At 44.6% G+C, this 8,155-nt stretch overlaps 1 long non-coding RNA gene across 1 annotated transcript in view; it reads right to left on the bottom strand.

The window, feature by feature from the left end:
- LOC137841842 (uncharacterized) overlaps nt 1-8,155 on the bottom strand; it is a 33,619-nt gene that overhangs the window by 15,158 nt on the left and 10,306 nt on the right. The window lies entirely within an intron of this gene.

Raw genomic sequence — 8,155 nt, 5'->3', positions numbered from 1 at the left:
GTCAAAGTCTAGAGAATAAAGACCGCAGATTACTTTGCAGAAACGGTGGTTTTATTTATTGTAATTCAATTCTGTAGTTACTTATGATCGTGTTGTTTTCAAATGATCAAAACGATCAAATGATTTGTTCTTATAAGTGAATGAAAAGGCTTCTGTTAGTTTAATCTATAGAGCCCTTGCTCGTTATAGAAAACCCATGGATGATTCTACTAGTTTGAAAAGCAAAATTCATGATAACTATGCTTTGTATTGCTTGATCAACTCCTGCCAGAGACAGGACATCACCTTCCTCTGAGAACATCTGCAGCATTTGCAATTGCAGAGTGCCATAATGTGTGGTGGTGATAACATCCACGTCTTCCTTCTCTGAATCATGTGGAGTTACCAAAACAGGCATTGTCCCTTCAACAAGGCATGACGTGCTGATGATGCGCGTACCTTTCATCCTCTAGGCACAATGTCTTAGTGAGTTCTTAAAACTGCTGTAGCATCAAATTATCTGCTAAGGTGTTGCAAAAAGGGGTGTAAACAGTGGGATAAGTCCCTCCATGATACCTGTACCCCACTTCCTACCCCTTCTTCCAATGACCTTTGCTTCAGGGATGGGAGACAAGTAAGTAACATATGCAAATGCACGGTTCAAGTGAGAACAAGCACAACACTACAATAAAACAGTGCACAGGAAATGTGCAACTGAAATGTGTTTACCTCACTCAGGCTATCCCCAAACACTCTTATTCTTTGCTTAGGACATACCCATATCAAACCTTTTACAGCCATTGTTACCTTTTATAGCCATACTAAACACAAACACATTAATCCCTCCTTCACACAAGACACTAGCTGGCTCCTCCTCTGGCAAGATGTAGCCTTCCCTTCCCTTCAAAACAAAACATTATTGTTCACCAATCCCTGATAGCCTAAGATTAAGATTAATTACATTCATAGAATCATAGAATTGTAGAATATCCTGAGTTGGAAGGGACCCATAAGGATTATCAAGTCTAACTCCATTCTAGACCTAGATTTCTCCCAGGACCAGGACTTCTATTTAGGAAGTCCAAGTCTCAGGCATATGTAGTGAAAGGCCTTTTTAGGTTAAAAACATATGTAAACTTCATGATAAGAAAGGAGCTTCCTTTCTGCAGCTAAATCTCTCTGACTGCCTGTAAGTACAATGCAGAGGTTTTCCTACAGGCACTATTCTGAGAGGACTTTTTCATAGTCCAAGTTTGCAACAGACTGCCTAAATGATCCAAAGCAGTAACAAATTCCCAGTGAACCTGGAGAAGATCCTCCCACCAGTCATGTGAGACTTCAGTGACTCTGTGACCCAAGAGAAGATCTAAGTGCAGCACCTGGAAAACCCTTTTTGCTGGAGAGCCGAAAGTGCAGTGTTCTTGTTAGGACCTATAATAGATTCATGGAATGGTTTGGGTGGAAGGGACCTTAAAAGATGATCTAGTTCCAGCCTCCTGCCAGTGCAGAGACACTTTCCACTAGCTCAGGTTTCTCAAAGCCCCATCACACTTGGCCTTGACCACTTCCAGAGATGGGACACGCACAACATCTCTGGGCAACCTGTTCCAATGCCTCACCACCCTCATAGGAAAAAAATTCTTCTTGATATCTAATCTAAATCTACTCTCTTTTGGCTTAAAACTGTTATATCTTGTCCCATCACTACACTCCCTGAAAAACAGTCTCTCCCCATCTCTCCTGTAGGCCACCTTTTAGTATGGAAAGGTCAATATAAGGTCACCCTGGAACTTTCTGTTCTCTAGGTTGAACAACCCCAACTTATTAGGTCTCAGTTATTTGTGTCCATGCAGGTTCCTTAGGTGACCTTGATCCTGATCTTCTCCTATAGCGGGTAGTTCTTTCTTCTCCCTGCTTCTGCCTTTGTACTCCATGGATTGGGCTGTACAGCTAGAGCACTTGCCGGTGAAGACTGAGGCAAAAAAAGTAGTTGAGTACCTTAACGTTCTCCATGTTGAGTAGCCAGGTCTTCTGTTTCACTCAAGGGGGATACAATTCCTTTCATCTTCGTTTCCTGATCCCCTTTCCCGATCCCCTCCCTGTTCTCCCAAGCCATATCCCTATCATCTTCCCAGGATGTATATCCCTGTCACCAATTTTGTTCAGTGTTTTGGTTTGGATAAGAGGCCTTGACTTAGCCAAGCCAGCCTTCTGCCTTTCTTGCCTGACTTCTTGCACGTTGGAACTGAGAGCTCTTGGGCCCAAAGAAAAAAGTCTTTAATTACCTCTCATCTCTCAGTTGTTCCTTTTTCTGTGAGGGCAGTTTCCCAAATCATCCCATGATCTAGTGCCCTAAATAGCCCAAAGTTTGCCTTTCTGAGTTTTAGAATCTTGACTCTACTTTTTGCTCATCCTGCATACCTAAAGAGTGAGAATTGTAGTACAAGGTCATAAACACTGCAGCCTAGGCTACCCCTGATCTTGACCTCTCTGATACATTTTTGCATTGGTGGGCAACAGGTCCAATGTCTCTCCTCTGGTTGGGCGATCATCTCTACTAGGAAGTTGCCCTAGTAGTTGCCTCTAATAGTTTCCTGGATCTGGATCACCTGCAGTTTGCTGTGCCACTTTTTCGGCAAACATCAGGGTGGTTTAAGTCACCTAGCACAATGAAGACCTGTGAGCATGATGGTTTCTGGAGTGGAGGAAAGAGCTCTTCATCTATCAACATCCTCTCCTTGACTGGATGGCCCGTAGTAGACACCAAACACAAACTTTACATTGTTGTTGGCTTAGTCTTTAATTTTCACCCATAATCTCTCAAACTGTGCATTGTTTTGTTTTGTTTTGTTTTGTTTTGTTTTGTTTTTGTTTGTTTGGTTTTTGTTTGTTTGTTTACGTTCAGAGACATCTCTGTGCAATCAATCCTTTTTTCTTTGTTTGTTTGTTTTTATTTGTTTATTTTAGTTTTTTGTTTTTTTGTCTGTTTGTTTGTTTGTTTGTTTTTCACAGATGGTGACTCCCTCACCTTTCCTTCCTTGCCTGTCCCTTCTGAATAGCATATAGTCATGGATTGCAGGACTCCGATTGTGTGATTCCTCCCACCGAGTTTCTGTGACAGCAATCAAATCATAGTTTTCCAGCTGGACAGTGGCTACCAGCTCCTCCGTTATTTACAAGTGCAGCTTCGCATTGTTTTAACTGGCTGCACAGTCAGCCCACCCTGCCCAGCTCTCACCCAGCCCCCTCACTGCTGTTACTAATGATGGCTTCCCTCTGTGGGTGCTGCAGTGGCAAGATAAGAGCTAAATGTTCCAAGGGGGCTGATGATAAAGGGGGAGGGAACTTTTATCCTACTGAAACCACACCTTGAGAAGACACCTCCCCAGTTCTCCTTCAGGAGGATTTCCAGAGCTGCCTTCTTGCATGCCAAGCAGAGCACACCATAGCAAGATAAAGGAATAACAAAGCCTGAGCATGACTTGACTACAGGGTGGCGGAACATGCTCTGTCATTAAGCAAGCGGTAATACCCTGAAACAGAAACTGCAAAATACATAGAGCTACAAGAAAGAGTGGACAAAAGGCCATTTGTCAATGGCAGGCCAAGACAGACTAACTTTTCTCCTTTTTCCGATGAGATGTCTAAAAGTCAAAGGATCTAGGTTACTTATCGTCTCCCTGGATTTCATAAGAAGTTCTGGAACAAAGCCAATAAGAAAACTGCCATCAAAGAAGGCAAAAAGTCAGATATTGAGCAGAATTAGATTTCAAATAGTTCCCCCTCATTCCCTCCCCCACCTCTCCCCCCCCCCCTCCCCCCCCTAACTCCCCCCTCTCCCGCCTCTCCATCTGGCAGGGCTTCAGAGAACTGCTGCTCCAAATATTCTGGCAGTGTCTTAGATAACAAGTGAATGACAAACATAGTTGGAAAGTTCTTCTGCCTGACCTGGCTGGGAAGGCACAAACCTCACTACTTGTCTTCTATATTAGGAACTTGTAATTCACTCAGCAGCGCTGACAAGGAGGAAGCTTACTGGAAAGAAAATCAATCAAAATAAAAGGGAGAGGAACTGATCAGAATGGCACGATCACACTGTTCAGCCCACTATGCCCTGCGAGGACTGTTGGTAAAGGCCTTTTGCCATAGGCCAACCAGCCTTGTCAATTAGGGACATTTAGCAGAGTCACATGAAAAGAGCACGTTTTCAAAGAGAAGGACACAGTGAAGTGTACTTTTCAGAGTGAAATGCGGACACATTTGAAAATGCACATGCACACAAAGCCCCCCCGTGGGTGGAAGTGCAGGCAGGAGGAGAGATGGGAGAGCATTTCACTCAAGGCTACAGAAGATGCAGTAGGCATGTGCAGGCACCCCTGTGTATTGCCCACAGACACACATGCTCTCGCGCACACACGCATTCCCTTACAAAACTGTACATAGCCTAAAAAGGGCTCTTTCTTGTCACCTGTAATTTGACAGTCACAAGACAAGAAACAGCTTTCCAGCATTTTCTCCTGTAAGCAGAGGTAGTCTTAGGGGCCAACCTCTTCCCTTCCCTTCTCCCTTCTAAGAAGACAAAGCCATGTTAGAGTCAGCATCTAGTCCGCACCCTGTTCTGGCTCAACTACCAGCTCTGTGCATGCCTCACACCTACCACACGGAGCGGCTGGCTTGTGCTGGAAGCAGCCTGAATGCTTTGCATAATGTGGAAGACAAACTCTTTAGGTGCCAAATTTCCTTGTTATGCAGATAATCCACTGTTTACAGGCTGTTCCCAAACAATCCAATCAGCCATTCAATGTATGGATTGTTTCCTGGGCATGTTAACAAGCCCTTTGCTGCAGGACTGCCTCTGGCAGGACTGCCACATGGGCACCTCAGATGAGGACACCAGGGAACTGCTGCTCTGGCAAGAGTGAACTGATGGAAGCCCAGCACCTCGCCCTGAGCTAAATACAGACCACTGTCACCAGACAGGTCTTCTCCAGCCTCTGCAGTACATTGTCAATTTACTGATAACACAATTCCCTCTTCTGCAACACTTCTGTGACCAATGAACACATGCTGTTTTCTCTAGCAATGATGCAGCATTTTGTGGGGAGCAGAAAGGTCGAAGGAAGGAAGGTAGCTAAGTGAAATCTTCCATGGTAAAACTCAAGAAACTGCCTGGCAACTTTGCTGAGTTAGTGCCTGTTACAATCTTTGATGTTGAAGACTGCGTGGATTGAGAAGCTGCTACAGACATTTCTCAGGGGTACCCACCCATGATGTGCCCAACACATGATGATCCTGGTTCCATAAAGAACACTCATGTTACATGGGAAACCCCTGTTCAGGAGAATTTCAAGCAGACCAGACAAGGGGGACATTTCTGACCATAATTGTGGTCAACATGCTAGAGGATGGCATCCCAGATGAGACCAGGACAGGCTTGAGAGGTGGGCCTGTGTGAACCCCATAAGGCTCAACCAGGCCAAATGCAAGGTCCTGCATCTGGGCTGGGGCAATCACAAGCACAAACACAGGCTGGACAGAGAATGGATTGAAAGCAGCCCTGAGGAGAAGGATTTGGGGGTGTTGGTGGATGAGAACCTCAATGCGAGCCAGTAAAGTGTGCTTGCAGCCCAGAAAACCAACCATATCCTGGTCTGCATGAAAAGAAGTGTGATTGGTAGAGGTGATTCTCCCCCTTGGCTCTACTCTCATAAGACCCCACCTGGAGCACTGCGTTCAGCTCTGGGGCCCCCAGCACCAGATGGACATGGACATATTAGAACGAGTCCAGAGGAGGGCCATGAGGAGGATGAGAGGGCTGGATCACATCTCCTATGAAGACAGGCTGAGAGGTCTGGGGTTTTTCAGTCTGGAGACGAGAAGGCTCTGGGGAGACCTTACAGTGGCCTTCCAGTACATAAGGGGGGCTACAGGAAAGCTAGGAAGGGACTCTTTGTCAGGGATTGTAGTGACAGGACAAGGGGGAATGGCTTTAAACTAAAAGGGGATTGATTTAGATTATCTATTAGGAATAAATTCTTTACTGTCAGCGTGCTGAGGCACTGGAACAGGTTGCCCAGAGAAGCAACCTGTGGATGCCCTGTCCCTGGAGGTGTTCCATGCCAGGCTGGATAGGGAGGGCTTTGACCAACCTGGTCACATGGGAGCTGTCTCTGCCTGTGGCAGGGGGGTGGAACTAGATGGTCTTTAAGATCCCTTCCAATCCAAACCATTCTATGACTCTGTGATTCTACCACCTCACCTGCACAAGAAGTCCATCGAGTGAAATTACCATGTGGCCAGAGACAGAAGGAAAGGATTTGTCAAATGACTCTCTGGCCACTGCCAGAGAGATGCTGCTCTGAGTCCATCTTTGGGCTGACCCAGAACAGCTTCCACATCCTGACACCACCAGCTGGCACACAGCGGTGATGAAGGTAGGTCCCCCTCAGGGCCAGCACCTGGCAAAGAGGCCTTGTCACAGAGAGTCGGAGCATTGGACCCTTGTGAGGACCAGAGCCTGCAAACACCGAGCTGCTCCTAACTGCCTGTAGAGGCTCTCATCCTCTTGTTCTTGCATGGTCAGGTGGCCTATAGCAGACACACACTACAGTATCACCCTTACCTATCTTCTCTTTAATCCTTACCCATAAGTTCTCAGTTGGCGCCCCACCATGAAGAATGTCGTGATGCTTACAATGGGCAAGAAAATGTTGATAAGTGCAAAGTTATGTACTTAGGAAAAGCAATTCCATCTTATATAGTGATGGTTAGCGATCAGATATGTGGAGGTTCAATATTAACACTGCATATCATCAAATCTTAAAAGAGAGAAGATAGAACTTGGAAATTATAGGGGAGAATGACAAAGCCAATGCTAAGTAAATAATAATTTTCATACAAAGAAAGATTAGATAGATTACCACTTTTTGCCTTGTTTTGTGGACAGTGATTACTGACTCTTTCTATTATCAGAACAATGAGTGGACAGGGAAATAAGCACCGTTAAAGTAAAGAAAATAGTTTTCAAGAACCTCATTTAAACTAAAACTCCCATTGCTAGAGGGCAAGTAGAATTGGTCCTGAAGTGATTAAATCAAAGGAAGAAAAATCTAGCAAAATCTCCTGACCACAGTCATCTGTCCTACCATGAATCTGTAATCTCAAGATTTCCAGGACGTCGGAAGATAAAAAAAAGGAATGTTATTTTTTATTTATATCTATATCCAGAGGTGGGATCATGCTTAATGAACACTTAGTTGGTTCAAAGTGTCTATTCTACCTCACATACTATGCTATTTTATAACTGGAAGAAGTGAAGCATAGTAATATTTAATAATCTGATTAAATAGATAAGCAGGGCAGCCAACAGAAAAATACACATCTTATATCCAAGATCTGTCTCTGGAGAGCTCTGCTGAACAAAAGGAGGACATAACTCCTCTGAGCATGAAGCCGGGTGGTAATAACAGAACCATAGAGTGGTTTGGATGGGAAGGGATCTTAAAGATCATCTAGTTCTAAACTCCCTTTTGGGGTTTGATATGGACATCTTCCACTAGATCACATTGCACAAAGAGCCATCCAAAAGGGCCTTAAACAGTAATATGGATGGGACATCCAGAACTTCTCTAGGAAACCTGTTCCAGTGCTTCACAAAAGAAGTTATTACTTTAATATGGCTGGAAATATAAATAAGCTTGAACTTTTACAGAATCATAGAATCATTAATGTTGGAAGAGACCTTCACAATCATCTGGTCCAACCATCACCCCACTACCAATGTAAGCCATTAAACCAAGTCCCTACGTGCAATGTCCAATCTTTCGTTAAACACCCCCAGAGACGGTTATGCCACCATTTCCCTGGGCAACCTGTACCAATGCCTCAATACTATTTTGGAGAAAAAATGCCTTTTAATTTCCAAACCTCCCATAGTGCAACTTGAGGCCATTTCTTCTTGTCCTGTTGCTAGTTACCTGCAAGAAGAGGCTGACTCCCACCTCCCAACAACTTTATTTCCAGACTAAACAACCCCAATTCCCTCAGCCAATCCTCATAGGACTTTTGTTCCAGTCCCTTCACCAGCTTTGTAGCCCTTCCCTGGACAGGTTCCAAAGCCACAATATCCTTCTTATACTGAGAGGCCCAAAGCTGAACACAGTACTCAAGGTGTGGC

The sequence above is a fragment of the Anas acuta genome, chromosome 18, assembly GCF_963932015.1.
Source record: "Anas acuta chromosome 18, bAnaAcu1.1, whole genome shotgun sequence".
NCBI classification, from domain to species: Eukaryota; Metazoa; Chordata; class Aves; order Anseriformes; family Anatidae; genus Anas; species Anas acuta.
This window is presented reverse-complemented; position numbering and strand designations above follow the sequence as displayed.